Source organism: Amblyomma americanum, chromosome 10, assembly GCF_052857255.1.
Source record: "Amblyomma americanum isolate KBUSLIRL-KWMA chromosome 10, ASM5285725v1, whole genome shotgun sequence".
NCBI classification, from domain to species: domain Eukaryota; kingdom Metazoa; phylum Arthropoda; class Arachnida; order Ixodida; family Ixodidae; genus Amblyomma; species Amblyomma americanum.
Genome location: NC_135506.1, coordinates 55,595,634 through 55,615,002, shown reverse-complemented (window position 1 = coordinate 55,615,002; position 19,369 = coordinate 55,595,634). Strand labels below are relative to the sequence as shown.

General features: G+C 47.6%; 1 protein-coding gene and 1 pseudogene across 4 annotated transcripts in view; one reads left to right on the top strand and one right to left on the bottom strand.

The window, feature by feature from the left end:
* LOC144107038 (uncharacterized) overlaps positions 1-19,369 on the top strand; it is a 439,706-nt gene that overhangs the window by 32,534 nt on the left and 387,803 nt on the right. The gene's annotated exons all lie outside the window — the stretch shown is intronic.
* On the bottom strand, positions 1,799-4,014 carry LOC144107028 (uncharacterized; annotated as a pseudogene).

The following is a 19,369-nucleotide window of genomic DNA, read 5'->3' as shown; positions in this document are numbered from 1 at the left end:
TAAGATGATACTGAATCAATCGAGGTGTTAGAAATGAAATATTGGAAGCGATGCGGGCTATGGCGACGAGAGAAGGATAAGAGTTTGCATTTATTAGGATTTAGGGACATGAGCCAGTTGTTACACCAATTAAGTACGCTGTTAAGATCGGTTTGAAGACTAAGTTGATTACGAGAGTTATTAATAGTGCGGTAAATAACACAGTCGTCAGCAAACATTCGAATACTACAGGAAACGTGGTCAGGTAAATCATTAATATATATTAAAAAGAGTAATGGACCGAGTACAGATCCTTGCGGAACGCCCGAGGTAACCGGGAGGTTGTTAGACAGGTGGCCGTTAGCAAACACTGATTGAGAACGATTAGTGAGAAACTGCTCAATCCACTGTAGTATGTTAGGATGTAAGTTCAGCTGTGCAAGTTTTACTAGTAAACGACGGTGGGGAATTTTATCAAAAGCTTTCGCAAAATCTAGAAATATGGCATCAGTCTGTTATGGTCAAGATTAGTGTGCAAGTCGTGAAGGAACAACGCTAATTGGGTTTCACAAGAGAGGCCCTTACGAAACCCATGTTGTGAAGAATGGAAGAAATCATTTGAGTCTAAGAAATTTATAATTTGAGAGTAGATGACATGTTCCATGATTTTGCAGGGTACGCTAGTTAGTGAAATGGGGCGATAATTCATGGTGGAGTCTCTGTTACCTGATTTGTGGACTGGAACGACCTTCCCCGTTTTCCAGTCATCTGGAATGATCCCTGAAGAGAGCGATTGCGAAAAGATCAAAGATAAGTAGGCTGCACATGTTGATTTCACATTTTTAAGCAGTTTGTATTAATCATGTCCATACCAGCTGATGATGAGAGTTTCATGTTATCAATTATGGAAGCGATACCATCTGTGAAGAATGTGATAGCGATGGTAACTGTGAAGGCATGTCAAATTCACTCGTGAAAACAGATACAAAAGCGTTATTAAATATTTCTGCGCATTCATGGTCAGTAACCGCTTCGTGCAAGTCGTTAGTCAGTGTAATATCATGAGTGTGCTTAGGATTTAAAACCTGCCAGAATTGTCTAGGATTGCTGATTAGTAGCTTCGGTAAGTCAGTGTGATAAAATGAGCGCCTGGCGCTACGAACTGCAAGTAAGTATGATTTCTCAGATGCAAGGTATTTTTCCCAAATGGCTTGATTATCAGTGTGTTTAGCTGTACGAAACAGGCATTTCTTCTTGTTTTCTAGACGTTTTAGATGCTTAGTAAACCATGGTTTATTGCGGTTAGTTTGGAAAGATACCCTGGGGATAAACATATTAGAAAGCATATTTAACTTATTTTTGAATATCAACCAGTTTTCGTGAACAGAGTGAGTGTCGAATGTGGATTGGTACTCTGAAAAAAACATGTTAAGGTCTTCAGTTATTGCATCGTAATTCCCTTTATCGTAAAGATTTATTGTTTTTCTGGATGGGTGCTTCTGAGCTGGGGTAAATGAAAATAGAGCATGTAAGATTTTATGGTCGCTGATTTCTGGAAGATAACTAATGGATGATAGGTACTCAGGGCTATTAGTATTAGGTCAAGGGTGTTTGCGGTTGCATGCGTGGTGCGAGTAGGTTCCGAGACTAACTGTGCGAGGTTAAAATTTAAACAGACATCAATGAAGTTCTTGGCCTCTGTATTGCATGTTAATGAGGAAGTGCCTAAACTCTGCCAATCAATGTCCGGATAATTGAAGTCCCCGAAAAGGAGAATGCGCGCATTTGGGTATTTAACAACAAGATGATTTATATCATTCAGATGTCGACAGAAGTTTGGATTTGACTGCGGGGGCCTATAACAAACGCCGAGAAGTACTGTTACAGGGGGAGTGCGAATAATTAGCCATAATGATTCCATATCAGATGTGACGTGTGCAATAGAGCATGATATACCTCGGTGAATTGCAACAAGAACACCGCCCCTCCGTGAGTTTTTTCGATCGTTTCGGTAGACGTTGAATTCGGGTAAGTCAGTTAAAACTTCAGCGTCGGACACGTTACTGTTTAACCAAGTTTCAGTTAGTATAAGTATATTGCTCCTGGATGACGAAATTACATTGGATATGAGTTCACGCTTTGGGAGGAAGCTGCGGATGTTAGTGAATATCACGGAAAACGAGAGAACATTTGAGGAAACATTTGAGGGTGTCGCACGCTGGCATTTTATTGGTGTAGGGTGAAGGGACGATTGCTACGCGAGTTGCTTGACGGTGTTAGATGAAGTGTCAAAAATATAACGGTTCAAGCCGATGCGAAGTGTTTTAAGTCGCAAGGAAAATTTGGCAGACCTGGCTTTAGCAAATGCAACAAGTTGTTTTCGCGCGTGACGAACGGCATGCGAGAAGTCCTCACCAACACTATAAACCGTGTCTTTCAGATTTCGCCCATTTGATAGGAGGGATTCTTTAGTTTTGCTACTTGTGAATTTCACGATTATGGGACGATTTTTATCTTGTGAGTGATACCGAGGCGATGAGCTCTTTCTATTTCGTGAGGTTCCACAGTTATTTGAAGGTTATTACGGCAAACATCAATGATTAGTTTTTCAGATTCTGCCCACGTTTCGCTATCAGTAGTGTCAGGGATACCATAGAAGATGAGATTGTTACGGCGCGACCTCTTTTCAGCATCCTCTATGCGGGTTTCTAGTTCCTGGATTATACGCGCCATGTTGCTTGTGTCAGCCTGCATCTTTTCAATGTCGTTTCGAAGGGGAAGTAGTGCTTGGTAGTGTGTTTCCAGGTCGGCCATAGGATTGCTTAAATCAGTTATGGTTTTATCCGTAGTAGTGAGCTGGGATTTCAGACCTTGTACTTCGGCTATTAGTTGGGTTTGGCCTGCGGTTAGTTTCTGGAGTTCCGCGAGTACTGCACTGCTGTCGTTAGGACCAGGGTTAGTTTTGATATCTCCTGATAACAGTAGCAAAGAATGAACAACAGTGACACACTCGGCGGCAATGGCAACACAGCACTGTGGGCTCGGGAACTGCACCAGAATATAATTGCTTGATATTTTGGCAAATAAGGTATATGATTTACTAACCTGCATCGCAAAGATCAGCGGATTAGATGGCTGCGCTGAGGTGCAGTCACCGAGCCCACAGAACGGTGCCGGTGGCGGGGGTGCTTTTATATGGGGGAAAGCTGTTGATGTCCGTGATGATGCGGCCGTCCAAGATTCCTTCGGCGCCGGCAGCCACTGTTCCTCTGTTGTGGCAGCAGTCATCCGGGGTGGGCAGCTGACGAGCGGCAAGCGGTAGCGTCCCGGCTCGTCACTGGAGCACGGTGGTGCGCAGTCAAACGACGCACCCGAAAGAAGGCTTGCCAAGGCCGGCAACAGTAGGCTGACGAACAGCTGGTTGATCGTCTGCATCGCAAAGATCAGCGGATTAGATGGCTGCGCTGAGGTGCAGTCACCGAGCCCAGTAGGAACTTTAGTGCCTTGCAGTCTCGAACTGTAGGTTTCTCGCGGGCCGACCAGGCCCAAAGGGTCGTTGGCTTTTATGCAGCGATCCTGACTGTGGGAGACATTGGGGAACTCTTCAGGAAGGAAGGAAGAGTTAGTTGTGCCTACCCCCGCTTTGTCGAGTCGCTCAAGGGCAAGTGGGCGGTGTTTTCGCACCCCTGCTACCGCTGCCAGGTGTGTCATCTGCTGGTCCACGGGAGAGCGCTGTGCGTGAGAAGGGCCGCCACAGTCAGCATCACCGGCATAGGGAATTAGATGCCTTTGTGGCAACGCTGGCGCCAGAAGCTGCCCCCCCGCCAGCGCTTCTTGCGTTCTCTCCGAACAACCGTGCCTTTGGTCAAGGTAGCACGATGGCACTTTCCTGTCCCGTCTGTGAATGTAGGCTGGGCCTTTGATCACAACATTCCTTTGTCCGATACATGCCTACAGAACTTAATCTAGGGATCAAGATAACTGTCCTGATAGCATTATCAAAAGTTGTTGTTACCCAGTACCCAACTGTTAGGTGTCAGAACATTACATGTGAATTTTCCCATCCATTTACTTATGGAGGAAGTACACGCAGTAAACAAATACTTAGTGAGTGCTCCATGCTGTAAGTAATAAGAATTTCAGTCTGTCCTTTTTCCGCTGGTACATGTACCATATGTTGCAACTCTTTGATAGGACACATAACTAGCTTGACTTTGCTTCCCTTCGAATGCTTTTTCTGCCATTGCAGTGTGCCATTGGCAGCTCTGCCTTGGATTCTGACTGGGTTTTCATTGTAATGTAATGCTGGCAGTGCTGACTTCCGTAAAGAAATGTAAATCAACAGAAACTTACATTTTTTTCTGGCACTATCACTGCAGTGACAATATTGCAGTCGTTAAATGCGACTGTGCTCCGTTAGCTGAAAGGCATAAATACACTTATTGCTAATGGTTATGCTTCCATCATTTTCAGCATGATGGAAAAATTATGCGCTGAGCCATTATAGAGTATGAAGTACAAGGTTATGCCTGATTGCACAGTATAGATTTATGTGCCATGTATGTATTAAGCATGCATTTTTTGTCTTTGTATTGAAGTCAATTTTTGCTCGCACAATTGATAGTATTGCTTGAAGTTGAGCCTGTACTACCTTTTGTAGGTGTCTACACTGGATTCTTAATTGTATCAGTTGTCCCTGTGCACTACTGCCCAAATAGTATGTTCACTATTCACTTCCTGCTTCTGCGTTCCACTACCACAAGACTTGTTCATGCAAACTTTTATTTTTTTTATAGACTGCAGGCCAGTGACTTGGCCCAAGTAGTGCAAGATAGCAGCACAACTGCTTTAACACACGAAAAACAAACTGACGCTGTGCTTTCTGCATGTGCACAGGTCGCTTTTCATGCACCACCATGAATATTTAGTGCACACGTTAGTCACACTTCCGCTGGTGTCTTTTGAGTAAAGGTTCAACCTGAAATAACCTAGTGACAGCAGACATCTGTACAAAATAGTTAGGATTATTACATACCGAAAACACTTTCCATGTTATGGAAAGTTGGAGCTTTTCTGTGCAAGCCGACTGTTCCACAAGTGAAGCATCTCCACACTTGGCCTCCAATAACTTGATGAGATCTGCCTCATGTGATCCATAAGGCACTTCTTGGCAAGAACGTCAGAAAGCTTGTCATTGATGTCAGTGACTGGTCATAACATGCAATTACAAATAACAGTATGTGAGAATTACACAACCTGATAGGACTGAAAAATGGGTTTCGAATATTGCCATTACTAACAGCCATCTGTTAGTTTCACCTAATTCTTCTCACCTTCATTTTGTCGTGCTCTGTAAACAAGCAAAAGCCATGAAGAATAACTATGGGGGATAACTTCTTAAGGATTACACACATAAAATATTGTAGGGGTATCATGGCAGCACAATTATGTAGGCTGCGTTGTAAAAGCAGCTGTAAATCAACTTCCAAATATTTTATTTTGGTGCAGCACAAGTACCTGGGTATATCCACTTCCTAAGCAACATCTCACCATGCTGGCAGTTGGTACACGCCTCACTGTAGCCACTGTGTCTTGCATGTGATTTATAAACAACATACCATCCGCCTCACATGCAGGAGGTGTGGGGTTCGATCCCCTATGCCACCGGGTATCCACCAGTGGTTCAGTGAGTAGAAGCTTTTCCTTGCCTGGTGCTTGGCTTCTTTAGGGTGAAATGCTTGGGAAATGGGTCTTTGACCCCACCTGAAGTAGAAGAAAAACCTTGTGACATGGCGCTCTCTGGCCACAGGCGCCTTTGTGACACAAAAATTGTCAGAAACAACATCCAAATGGCAACGGCGGTGTCACCATTGCCCGAGTTGACCTTCACGGCGAAATACATATGGTTGGCAATCGAGGTGATCCAGTTCTCAATGACTGTGCAGCCGTTGGACTTGGAGGCAGCAAATAACGTATTTCACAGTCCTTTAGACAGTAAATGAGAAATCACGCTCAAAGCAGGTGAGCAGAGTTGCTCGGGAGCATATCGTTTGTGCCCTGCTGCTTTTACCAAAGTTGAGAAGGCGCTGTATACGTGGTTTCTCGAAGTCCGAGCAAAAAACATCACTGTGGATGGCCCCATGATAATGGAGAAGACCAAATGGTTTGCCACGGCTCTTGGCGAAGATAACTTTTGCAGTGGCACTGGATGGCTGCATCGGTTTAAAAACTGCCTCGGCATTGTGGGAAAAGCCATTTCAGGTTAAAGTGTGGCTGTTAGCAGCCAGGAGATGCAACAGTGGCTTTCAGAGGAGTTGCCGAAGATAGCTGCAAAGTTTTCGCCTGCTGAAGTCTTCAGTGCAGATGAGACTGGTCTCTTTTGGCATATGCTGCCGAATATGACGCTCGGTCTCCGTGGGAGCTCATGTCACGGCAGGAAAATGAGCAAAGTGCGTGTGACAGTTCTGCTTGCGGCAAACATGGATGGCTCGTGCAAGCTGCATCCGTTTGTTTTTGTAAAGAGTATGTTGCCGCGCTGCTTCAAGAATTGCAAAAAGGTTCCAGTCTGCTACGGCTGTAATAGAAAGGCCTGGATGACACGCCAACTTTTTGTTGAATGGCTGCAGGCTTGCCAAGTTCGGCAGGTCGGGTCACCGAGTATGCCTTCTGTTTCACAACTGCTCGGCCCATCAAACGACTTGCAAGCTGCAGAAATTGAACTGAAGTTTCTCCTGCCGAACACCACAGCGAGACTGCAGCCCATGGACTAGGGTATCATAAAGGCTTTCAAGGTAGGCTACAGAAGGCGACTTGTTCAGCGGCTCTTCATTAACCTCCGCATGGGAACTGATCTCAAGATTGACCTGCTCGGCGCCATGGAACTGGCGCTTGGAACAACGTAAAACAGGCCATGGTAGCCAACTGTTTCAGCAAGGCAAGCCTTGAAGTGGCTGGAGATGAATGTCCTGACGACGATAAATGCTTGGAGGACGTGCTTCGTGACTCATCCCATTTTCGGAAGCACAAGAAACATGCACTCGCCAAAGAAAAATATTTAACACGACGTTTCCGGCGTCATCCCATCGGAACTTACCGTTGAGGACTTCATCAACGCTGACAGCGAAGTTCAGGCCGTAGCTGACCTCACTTTGAGGACATTGTATTCAGAATAGCTGGCAACAAGAAGGAGATTCCAGTGATGACAAGGACAACTGTGTTCCAGAAGATAAGTGCCCGTGCACAGCCGCTGAACTGGCATCAGCGTTCACCCTCATTTGGCGTTGTTGCGGCGAAATGGAAGGTACAGGGCTGTTGCACCTGGACAGTCTCAAGAAGATGGAGACTAGCGTTTTCAGCTATATCACTCCCAGCAAAAAGCAGTCGAATATTAGGATTTTTTTTTTCCGTGAAATAAAGCACTTTCGCATTGCGTGCCCAGTCCTTGTAGTCCATGACTCTTGCTATCGGTAAGCCACAGTTTGTCCTGATCTCGAGTGTGGTTTAAGCCTCTATCTGTGTGTCGAATTTTCGCTATATCGAACTATTTTCCGTTCCTTTAAGAATTCAACACATCTGGGTTTGACTGTAGTAGCCGTCATGTCTAGTTTCCGTTCTGAGGTGAATGTGTAGTCTCAAGCCTGAACTCAGTGATTCCAGTTATGTGAATCCTATTTGCTGCCACCATTTTTGAAATCATGTTTGAGTTGCTTTCGGTTTCCATGCTTGAGAGCAAAGTTGTGCTGAAGATACTGCACGGTGGCTTTTAATGCATTGTATGATGGTGTGTGTCATCACTTATAGAAGCCCTGGTTATAACTGCCTTGCTTTCTGACGCACTGCAATATAAACAAGATTTTCGAATGTTTGGAAAAGTGACGTGCTGGATGCTAAAGCCTGCAGGAGAGTAGTGAAAAGCAGGTTCATGCTTTTAATGACACAGTTTTGGAGAGTGTACATTCCTTGAAAATAAGGTGTTAAGCTGGTGCTCACATATGTACATGGTGAGGACATGAATGCCAAGTTTGCATGAGTGAGTTCCACTTGAAGATGGGTAGCAGGCCATGTTGCAATGGAGGGCATTGCAAGGGCAAATGCACTCACCGGAGATCCGGGGACCTCTCTTGGATGGCCTACCCTACTCTCTTGATAACCGGCATGGTACGCTGATGTGTTGATTGGGGTGGACAGAAGCAGCATTCAGAAACTGTAAAGCGAATGTTGTCTGGTACAGTCGAGCCCGCTTATAACGAACATGAGGGTCACGCGTCATCCGTTCGTTATACCCCGAAGTTCATAATAAGTGGACCACAGCTTTAAGGACGGTTGCTTGTCAAAACACTTTTTCTTTGTGACAAAGCATGTGATGGACGTCTGTTTTTGCAATGCAGATCTGGTGAAGGAGGTTTTCAGTTTATTTAAAGCAGAAGCGTGCTCTTCACCGAGGCCCTTGGCATAAACAAGTTTTCTGAGGCTCTCCATGTAGCCCATTGCTACAGGCGCCGCTTATGGGTGCTGGCAGGGCTGAGTTAAGAAAAATGTGGGCCCTGGACTAGTGCGCATGCAGGCCCCCTTTCCCTATACTGACCCCCCCCCCCCCCCCCGTCGCCTGCTACTCTACTGGAAATATGCCATGTTTCATTTTAATTGATTTTTTCTGTTGTGGGAAAAAACATGTTTCGTGCCGCTCTGTCGAAGTGGCTACCGGTCGAATCCGGCAAGGCTTCCATGTTCCGTGCTCAGGCCCAACATGGCTTGCGGAGTGGGAGCGGCTGATCAAAAGACAGGACTGCAAGTTGACTCCAGCGTGTGTTGTCTGCGAGAAACGTTTTGAAGACTGCCACATCGAGAGACGGTGGATGGTGTCGTCAACGAGCTCGCCAGAGTTAGACCACGTCTCATGCCCGATGTCATGCCAGCAGTATTCGACAACTATCCAAAATACCTTCTGCCTAAGAAGACATCGAAAAGAAAAGTGAGGAACTTGTGTGACCAACCTGCCGCTAAAGGGCAAATGCGCAGTGCCGGTGCAGGCGTCAGCCATGGACCGTCAAGCACGCTTGACGATGTTTCCGACGAGCCGGGCAGCAACAGAGCAGCCGAGTGCGACCTCATGCCCGCAGCAGCAGATGGGTTGTATTGCTATTGAAGATCAGCATCCGTTGGACTCAATTTGTATCATTGCAACCTGGACCAAAATATCTGAAGCACCTGCTGGCTCTGCAGCCTACGCACGTTATGCAGCGGAGAGAAACGACTTTGCCACTTTGTATATAGAAAGAATGGTAACATTTGGAAGCTTGATGCCAGAACGCAGTCTTGTGGTCGCTACAGTGTATTTTCTCGGTAAAGAACAAAGCAAGCACGTGCTTACAACAAGCTCTGTTTTTGAACTGTTTTACTGTATTGAAGATATGTAAATAAGAATCAGTGGTACAATCACCATTTTCTTTTGTTCTGTTACAAATGGAAGTGCAAGCTCATACACACCTGCATAAGTTGTATGAAGCAAGCTCTGATTTGCAAATAAAACGCACCAATAGTGAGACCTATTCCAACTGCTTGTGTTGATCGTCGCATGCGATCTTTGAAGACGGAACCCGTGGTGGGAAAGAGCAAGAGTGCCCTGCTTTTCTTTTACCTACATGCGATGCCATTCCGGGTTACATGTTCTGCTCGCCATTGAAAATGGGGGCCACGACTTGGTCTTTCCACCTGGGCAGAGCTAGCCGAGCGCTCATTCAGCATGAAGGTGCATACTATATCCTTCACCTGTGATTGCGATGCATGGATCGCAATCGACTGGCCCCTAGTCGAATAAAATCTCGATCGGAAGTTTCCATGTAGCAACAATGAGTCCGGACCGTACTCGATCGTTCAATCACAACAACATAATGTGGCCAACGCATCAACTTTCGTTGCTTATTTCAAGTTGGGTACCTTGCTGAACATTAGGCAGTTAATATGACTTCTGCTTAAGTCCTTCCGCGGTTCACCACAAAGAATAAACGAATAAAAATTTAGCAAACTGGACTTGGTGGCAAGTGTCGAACACTTCGGCGAGCGCTGTTTCAGTCCAGGATTTTCTCCTGGTAATGCCAGGCCGGTAAGATTATCTGCAGCCAGTAGTGTTTTTTTGCAAAAAGTGCTCTCAAAGCGTTCAGAGACAGGCTTTCGTAGTGATAAGTGCAGCGCACCAACGCTAGACTTGCTATACCTACGCTGCGTCAGCAGCGAACTTGGCGTGGTGGCACCTTAGCAACTGGCAGTGCCAGCACGCGGTGGCCGCAGGAAGGCATCACCGCAGCGGCCACGCGAGCGTGCGCCCTCGGCACACTAGCAAGTATGTTCTAGACACTATACCCGCACGAATCTTCAATGATGTATGGTAAGGTATTTACGGTCTGTGATTTGCATCGAAATGGGTTCCTCTCAATCATTTTTGCTCATATTACCCACTTTTGTAAGATAAATTAGCATGGTTATTGTTACTACTTGGAGTGCTTCATTTTTATGCAAAAAACATGCAACCAGCTACAATGCCCTTGGGACGCCAGAAACCAGCGCAGAAATCAAGTGGCATGGTTTCTTTTTCGCAAGCATTGCGCTATTTGTGTTGTTTAGCTATGGCAGCTAGTGCGGACAAGAAGTTTCAGTGCTCCTAAAATTACCACACCAATGCTTACAGAGCTGTAGAGTTCAGGGTTGTTATCAATTTGGATGGCACTGAAGAAACTGCGTCGAATGTGCCTTTGACTTCTTGATTCGGTGAACTCGTCACCACTAGCTCACAGAGCACGCTGCAGCGCAGCTTACTTGACTACTTCCCATTCAGACATGGTCGTAGCTGTGCTGGCGGACGTCCAACCGCAATGGTGCCAGCAGAAGGGTGGCAGTCTATCACCGGCTGAAGAGCTCGCTCGCTCCCTGACCTTGAAGGCCATGCATTGTCATTCAACAAGAGGTTAGAAATTTGGTCGGTTGAATCTCGATTCTTCCATGCAGCTGGGCACACGGTTTTAGCAAATTGTGCATATTTTTTATCTCTGTAAACCAGCAGTTGTACTTGATGCAGTTTGAATATCAGGCGGTTTGAACTATTTCTAGAATCCTACTTTGTTCACTGTTGTGGTTTGAACTATTTCTAGAATCCTACTTTGTTTTATGTTGTGAAAGCATTATTTTTCGCACATCTTAGTTGTATCTAAGCTGTTTGTTATGCTTCTAGGAAGTATGGAATGTGTTTTTTCTTAGCAGATGGTGAATGTAAATACATATGTAGCCGCTGGTCCAACAAACCCAGAGGATCCAGCAACAACAGTGCTTGCATTATGTCATTTCCAGAGTTATCTCTTGGAAAATGTCAGCCTGTTGTTGTTTTACTTAGGGAAGTATGTTTTCAGCGTCCCTGGGACCTTGGGTGGCTTGAACGAAGCAAATAAGACAGTCTTATCCACAGTCTAAACTTATTCATGGTCTAACCTCAGTTTTGAGAAAAGGAAAGGTGCATAGCTGGTTCACTTTGTCGGTGGACGCCTCAGTTGCCAAGCTTCACTGGGAAACATTCATGTCCCTCATTGAAAATGCTGGAATTTTAAATTTTACTTGAAATCATGGCGAATCTACCAGCGCAAAAGACAGGAACATGATGGGGACAGCACTTGTATGATATCCTTTCATAACCATGTTGTTCATGCTGGAAGATTCACCATGATACCATACCAACTTGCCCCAATTTCTATCCTTTTACTTGAAACTTGGCCACTCTCCTGTACAACGAAATTGCAGACAATGTTATTTAGGAGGTAGCATATGATGAAATAGCAGTATAGCAACTACTTAATAATGTGAAAACATGTGAGCTTTACTGTTGCTTTATTTTTACCAGGAAAAAAAAAACGCACTAATAACGAACACAAAATTTTTCTTATATGTTGCAAAGCATTTAACAGACAAAATATTTCAAAACAAAACTCAAACATTAAAAAAACAGTTTTTATTCCACAGTAGCTTGATACTTTGCATCAAGGTAATGCATCATCTCAATGCAAAAATCTGTTTCCTGTTTATGCCAACCCAACATATATTATCTTTCCTTTGTAGCCACATGGGTTTACTTGGGTGGATGCCAATGTTGTAATACTCCCTTATTACATATTTTAATGTTCCAAAGTCCCAATAACAAAACCACTTTTGAATGCTATAGCCAAAAGGAATGCTTACGATGTTTCATATGCAAGTTTAACAGAAATGAACATTAAAAGTGCACACAGTATTCTATTCTGGCTTTCTTAGGCAGCTTAGAAAATATGTCACAGCAGCAAACACACAAGGGCTGGGTTGCACACAGCACCCCAATAGTAAGAAAAATGAAATATTACTACACAACCGCACTTATCTGACTAGCTCCAATTTATACGAGCACAGATCCGGAAGTGTTTGCAATCATTCAGCCCAGAATCAAACATGTTCCTTGTTAATCTAGCAAACCGCAACACAGCACACTCCCTCTTAAAGTTGTACATCAAGTTGTCATTTAACTTCACTTTAGTTCACCAGTGAAACCTTGCAAAAATACATGCTAAATTTTATAGAATAATGGACACTTTTGCATAGTTATGGTGTTTACAGTACTTAAATTGCTGCCTACATGCTGACATCCCCAAGGAAAAATGAGGATGGAGTAGTTTTCGATTGTAATGGTTTTCCACATGCCTTTTTAGGCTTGGCCTGATTGTGAAGGATTGTGGACACAGTTGGCATTTGTATGGCTTCTCGCCACTGTGGACACGAAGGTGATCTATCAGGGTACTTTTTACTGTGAAGCTCTTGCTGCAATATGTGCACATGTACGGTCTCTCGCCTGTCTGAGAGAAGAGAGAGAATCAACTTTATTGAGATCCTGCAGTCGGTATGGCTACCCTAACATGGGTGCCGAGTTACCGCGACGCGGTCTGGACGTCGTCACGTCAGCGCCTTTAAGACTGCATCCGGGTACTAACCGCGGGTAGCGTAAGGCTTGCGCCCTCCCCCGCTGAGTTTCCCGGTCGCTGTCTATCAAGGGCCGTCGCGACCTGCTGGACAGCCTTAAGTTGGGTGTCGTCTCCACTCCGCGCTGCAGCTTCCAACTGCGGCAGGATCGTTGTCATCGCACTGGCCTCACACGGTTAAAGTTCACAGTTCCACAGGATGTGGGCCGCAGTGGCCCGCTCCTTCGCGCATTATCTGCACACGTCACTCTTATACACCTCTGGGCATATATGCTTAGCAAACACTGGAGTCAGTAACGAGCCGGTCTGTAATTGTCTGTAGATCACTGCCTCCGACCGGGTGAGACCCAGGTGTGGGGGCGGCATAGTCCTTCTTCGTGAATGATACCATTTCACAACGTCATTGTAGGTGGTCATGGGGTCCTTGCTGATATCGAAGGGCTGCCACTCCGAGGGTCCGGCACTCGTAGCCGCAGCACGGTTCACCGCTCCTCGCGCGACAGCGTTGCCCGTCTCGTTGTGGTTTGCGTTCCCTTTACACGAAACACTGGGACCCATATGGGCCGGGAACCTCTTGATTGACACTGCACCATCACGCACCCACGTCCCGCGAAGGACACGTGCCGCAACGCCGCACACATTGTTCCAAGCATAGTTCGTCACTGCTATCCGAGAGCGTAAAGGTGGAGTGTAAAGGTGAAGTTTGTGAGGACAGCTGTGGAATAGCCGCACTACGGGTATAGGAACTGTCGACTTCTAAGAGATTTTTCTCGTGTTGGTGGGCTGGATTTGATATCAGTGACTGAGCCTGCTCAGCGAAAAAAAAAAAAATGCTTGCCAAAACCTGAGGGATACTCCTCCTTCCAGTTCTGTACTGGTGCCACCCTCAAGAAGGTTAAGTTACTGTCTAACTTAATCAGTACTGGGCAGATGCTGTCTTTGAGCTGGAATGCTTAGTTTGTCTGGTGAGACCTTGAACGAAGCTTTATGGTATCTCTGGTTTATGGTATCTCCAGAAAGGACCTCTGATTAGTGCTTGCCACAGAGGTAACAAGGATAATTTCATGCACTGCCTGTTAACATGGCACGGCTAATTTAACTGCCTCATTTAGGTACTTTTCTCATTAAAATAAGATTAAAATAAAAAGATTAATTCATCAAAAAAATAAAGCCAAAATTGAGTTCAGCGTGTAACGCGCAGACTGCTTCAACTTCCTTTTTTATATTGCGTAAAGGTTCCCGGGAATTGTAGGTGATATTTACGAATAGTGCAGCACAAACAGACAAAAAAAACGGTGACTTACGTCTGTGAATTCCTGGAGGCAGGTAGTTGTCAGCCACAGGTGATTATTGCAGTCGGTCAGCAAATGTCGAAAAGACTTTGCGATATGACAGATTACTTGTGACGCCACGCTAGACGTGACAGACGGATGCAGTCCGAATATCCGCTGTAAGTCGCACCACCTGTTTGGATACGCCAGGCGTCGAAGCGCCAGACACAGTGCATCGCGGCCTGGCACGACCACTCGCTGTGCACTTACAATTCGTTCCGGCATGCACAATGCCCTCACTAAATCGTCTACGTCCTCCTTCTCGAATCTGAACTGCTGCTTGAACAGCGTGCTGTCGATTCTATCAATATCCAGCAGCCCGTGCCGCGAACGATACTTCAAGAGTTCATGCTCCCTCCGGCTCCTCATGTCATACTCAATGTCTTCCAATGAATAATCGCCTTTTAGAAGCCATCGGTCCTTTCTTGATAACATGAGGTCGTCGATTTCCTCCCACGTCAACATCGACGCGACATGGTGATTATACAGGATGCTAGAGGGCATCCTGACTGCGTCAATCACGTCGGACTCTAATCGCTCAAATTAAACGCGCTCACTGCGTAGCGGCGGAACAACTGCACTTCCACGTCGTCGGCTACAGCCGCGCCTTGGCACGGCTCCAATCGACTGGACTAAGCAAAAGTATTCTCATTTATTTGCACTAGATGGCGCGACATAACACGCTGGCGCATTTTTAAAACCTGTAAGGTAGGTCCACACAGTCGCGGTTACACGCTGTTAGCATACGCCCAGCTAAAACTATACTTCGGAGCGGACAGCGTAGCGTACGCAGCGCCGTAGCGCTTTGCGTACGCAAGCGCTTGCGTACGCAAGCGCTTGCGTACGCACAGCTAAAACTGTCTAATTTTGAAGTCATGAATGTCGCAGCATTCAGAGGACATATGCTTTTGAGACCCCACTTCTGACACCAGTGTGACGACCCCCCATAATGCGCAGGTCCACACGGGACGGAGAGGCAAAGAGACACCGTATGGCTCAGTTTAAACAAACAGATATATTCAATAATTATACATCATTATGATTCAGAGGCTGGGGCGTTCGAGCTTACGTGCCGATGACTTCATGGGGACGATGGAGGGGCTCCGGAGTTGAGCTCGAACGGTTGCTGGCAGAAGCTGCACGTCGTCGGGCTTCGGTGCTGAAGGCCCCCTTGGCGAACGATGTCGTCCTGAGCGTTTTTCTTCCGTACTCCTGGTCGATTTTTATATCCTCTTCTCCCCACACTCCCTAGGGTGAGGACGCCCAAGCCGGAGTGGGAGGGGCCTAGGGCTTTCACTTGGGCGCACAAACACACCACCGCACTTATGGTCTCGCCCCCCTCACGTGTTTATTCCGAGGGAAAGAAGGTTGTCTTCGAGGTAGCGTCGGCTGTGGTAGACGGTCTATGGCCCGCTTACGGTTCCCGCGGGTCACCGACCTCCGTTCTCCATCAAATGACACTCGCCCCTCAAGGCCGGAACGCGAGGTCACTAAAAGGCCGGGAAAGTGGTCCCTTGTCCTGGGATGTGCTCGGGAGGGTTGATTGATGATGCCCGCCGTCTTGCCACGGGGCCAGGCCCGCTGAAACGAGGCCCTTTGTCCCCGGCACGGCCAGGGCAATTGGGGAAGATGTGGGCGTCGCTGCCGCCAGTCACCCACAGTGTGATATCGTCCGCGTAGATGGTGTGCCTGACGTCTTCGATGTCCGCGAGCTTCTCGGCCACTCCGATCATTACCAGGTTGAACAGCATCGGCGAAATGAGCGATCCCTGCGGTGTGCCAGTGCTCCTGAGCTTCTTCTCTTGCGTGTGTAGGTCGCCTGCTCGTAGCTCGGCGGTCCTGTCCGTGAGGAAGTCCTTGATGTAATTGTAGGATCTTTCGCCCATGTTGAGCTTAGAGACTTGGGACAGAATCGTCGAGTGTTTCACATTATCGAAGGCGCTCTTTAGGTCGAGCCCCAGGATTGCCTTGTTGTCGCGGGTGCTGCCGCCATTGTCTATGATTTGGTATTTGAGCTGCAGCATCGCGTCCTGCGTGCTTAGGTGTTGTCTGAAGCCGATCACCGTGGCCGGGTACAGCCTTTCTCATTCCAAGTAGTCTTGCCACCTGTTGAGCAGGACGTGCTCCAGCACCTTGCCCTGGGCCGGAGGTTGTCCATGTCCGGTGGCTTCCCCGGCTTGGGTATCAGGATAGTCTTGGCTGTCTTCCACTGCTTTGGTAGCGCGGCTGCTCTGCAGCACTTGTTGAAGTATTTTGCGAGGTTCTCAACCGAGCCGTCGTCGAGGTTCTTGAGCGCCTTGTTCGTGACAAGGTCCAGGCCAGTTGCCGACCGGCTGTTGAGGTCGTGCAGGGCCGCGCGGACCTCCTCGATTTCGATGTCACGATCGAGCTTCGCGTTGGGTAGGACGCCGTACGGCGCGTGTTGTTCGGTGGGTGTAGTGGGCAGGTATTTGCATTGATGCGCCTGGTGACTTCGTCGGCGCCGTGTACCGAGACCGCCCGATGTATGAGCTTGGCGAGTCTGTCTCTTTGGTGCGACTTGGTCTTGGTTTCGTCGAGCAGGTGCCACAGCAGGTTCCACGACTTCCCGCTATGCATCTGCCCGTCTGCCGCGTTGCAGATCTCGATCCACTGTTGCGTGCATAGCGCGCGGCAGTGCTCCTTGATCGCTTGGTTGACCTCCGCCACCTTCCTTCTGAGTCTGCGGTTGAGCCGTTGTTTCTTCCAGCGACTAAGTATCGACTGCTTGGCTTCGATTAGATGCGCTAGCCGGCTGTCTACTTTATCAATCGCCGCGTCCGTTTCAATTTCTTTGGTCGCGTCGCGTATGCTCTTGGTGATTTCGGCCGTCCATGACTCTGTCTTCGATCTCGTCGTCAGCGTCTGTCTTCTGGCTTCTGGCGTCTCGGAAGGCATCCCAGTCTATCCATGTGTGTGTTTTGATGCTGGTGTCGTGTTCCGGTATGCTGATTTCCACGATGGTGTGGTCGCTGCTGAGGTCTGTTCCCGTGTTTCCCCAGGTGATCGCGCTCCTGACGTCATTCTTGACGAGCGTGAGGTCCGGAGTGGTGTCCCGGGACAGAGTTACCGATTCTCGTCGGATGCGTCGGGTTTGTGATAAGGGTGAAGTCAAGTTCCATGGCGTTTTGGTACAGGTCGCGGCCCTTTGCTGTGTACTTGTAGTAGCCCCAGGCTGGGCTCATCGCATTGAAGTCGCCGCAGACGATCAGCGTGTTGCGGCCTGCTGCGGTGCTGGCTCTGTGCAGTATTGTTTTGAATCTGTTTTCTCTGCGATGGGTTGCTGTAGATGTTGAGCAGAAATATGCTTCCTTTTCTCTTCTTGCCCGGGATGATTTCGGTGAGGGTGTGCTCGATCTTGATATTGCTTTGCAGCTCGTACTCAACGAACGTGAGTCCCTTCCTGACCAGGGTGCACAGGCCTCTCCCGTCGGGCTGGCCCTTGTGCACTCTGTAGCCAGGGAGGGACGGTGCGTCGGTGAGTGTTTCTTGTAATAGGATCGCGTCCGACTTGCGCGCGGCATGTGCGATGTGCTGTTGGATGACTGCCTTCTTCCTTCCGAGGCTGCGACAGTTCCACTGCCACGCTGTTAAGCCTACTGTGCTGCTACACGTGTTACATCAAGATGTAACACGTGTAGCAGCACAGCATGACTGCAATTCTGAAGACACTGTCGCTACTGTTTAATATTGATTGCACTGCAGCCACATTATATCCGCCTGTGGCAAGACACAGGCAGATGTAATAAGGCCTATGCACAAATGCAGTTTTTGAGAAGTGCGTGCGACTTTGCAAGTAACAACCTCAAGTTGGCTAAAAGTGAACATCGTGAAACTGCAAAGGTAATGCAAACGTGTGCAATCATAGGATTCTACAAACCAAGAGCTAAGAAATCGCGACATATGATACGTTCTTGTCACATATCTGTGTCCTGCTGGTCTTCCACAGTGGCCGGCCGGTACTCCATAAGCTCGTTATAAGCTGCTGTCACGGATCTCCCCGGAGAACACTCGGACCGAAAGAATGGACTAGGCGACAGGTGTACCCACACAGATGCACATTTAATACACTCTACGTGTCACACGCACTAGCACACAAAACTAACACAAAACACAAAGACTATAAATACACACGACCCGGAAACACTGCTACCAGCGTCTACTACTAGCGTTCTACTGTTAGTGGTCGGCGTTCGTGCGCACGCTTGGTTCGGTGTGGCTGCGGCATTGTATGGCTCCATTAGCCGGCGTCAAGGTGGCGTTCGACGCGCTTGGGCTGGCGTCGCTGGCGGCGTCGTTGGCTGTGTCGTACAAGCTCCCGGTCCAAGCGCCCGTGGAGGTGATGCCGGTGTTGGCATTGGGTGCGGCACCACCCGGATGAGTGGCAACAGCGCTGGAGACACCCCAGGTGGTAGCGTCCTCAGTTAACTCCTTGGAACGGGCTCAGGAACGGCAGGAAGCCCACGAAGCGAAGCTTTAGAACACGAGCTCACCGGAGCAGTAGCCAGCGTCGCTCTCTTCCAGCCGAAGCGTCCCTGCCCCGCCGGGCCTCCGCTTCTCTGTTCATCCCCCCGTGCCTCGCTCTCCCTCACCCTTTTATAGCCTTGGTGTTAGTCCACGTAAGCCTTGTCGTCGTCTTCTCGTTCTCTTCTCCACCAGTCATCTCTCCACCTCACTGAATGCTCCACCAATAATCTCTCTCCACCTCACCGAATGCTTCATCTTCTTTAGGCTTCAGTTAATACATGTCGCCTTCTTCACACCTCTTTCCTTCATAATTTTATTTTAGACTCCCTATTATATGTGACAAGGGCCCCTCTCAAGAGTTTTTCCATGAAAAACTGCTCACGTCATCCTCATCTTCAAGCCATTCAGCCAACCGACTATCTTCTGTGGCGATTCCGTACCCAGCACACAACACACCGCAGATGTCCAGCACACACCAAAAGCACACCACTAATACAGCACACCAAACTGCATTTTCGGAACATTAACACACCACTGCCGTTGTCCGTACAGAGTCCTTAATAAACATGTTGATGTCAACAACACACT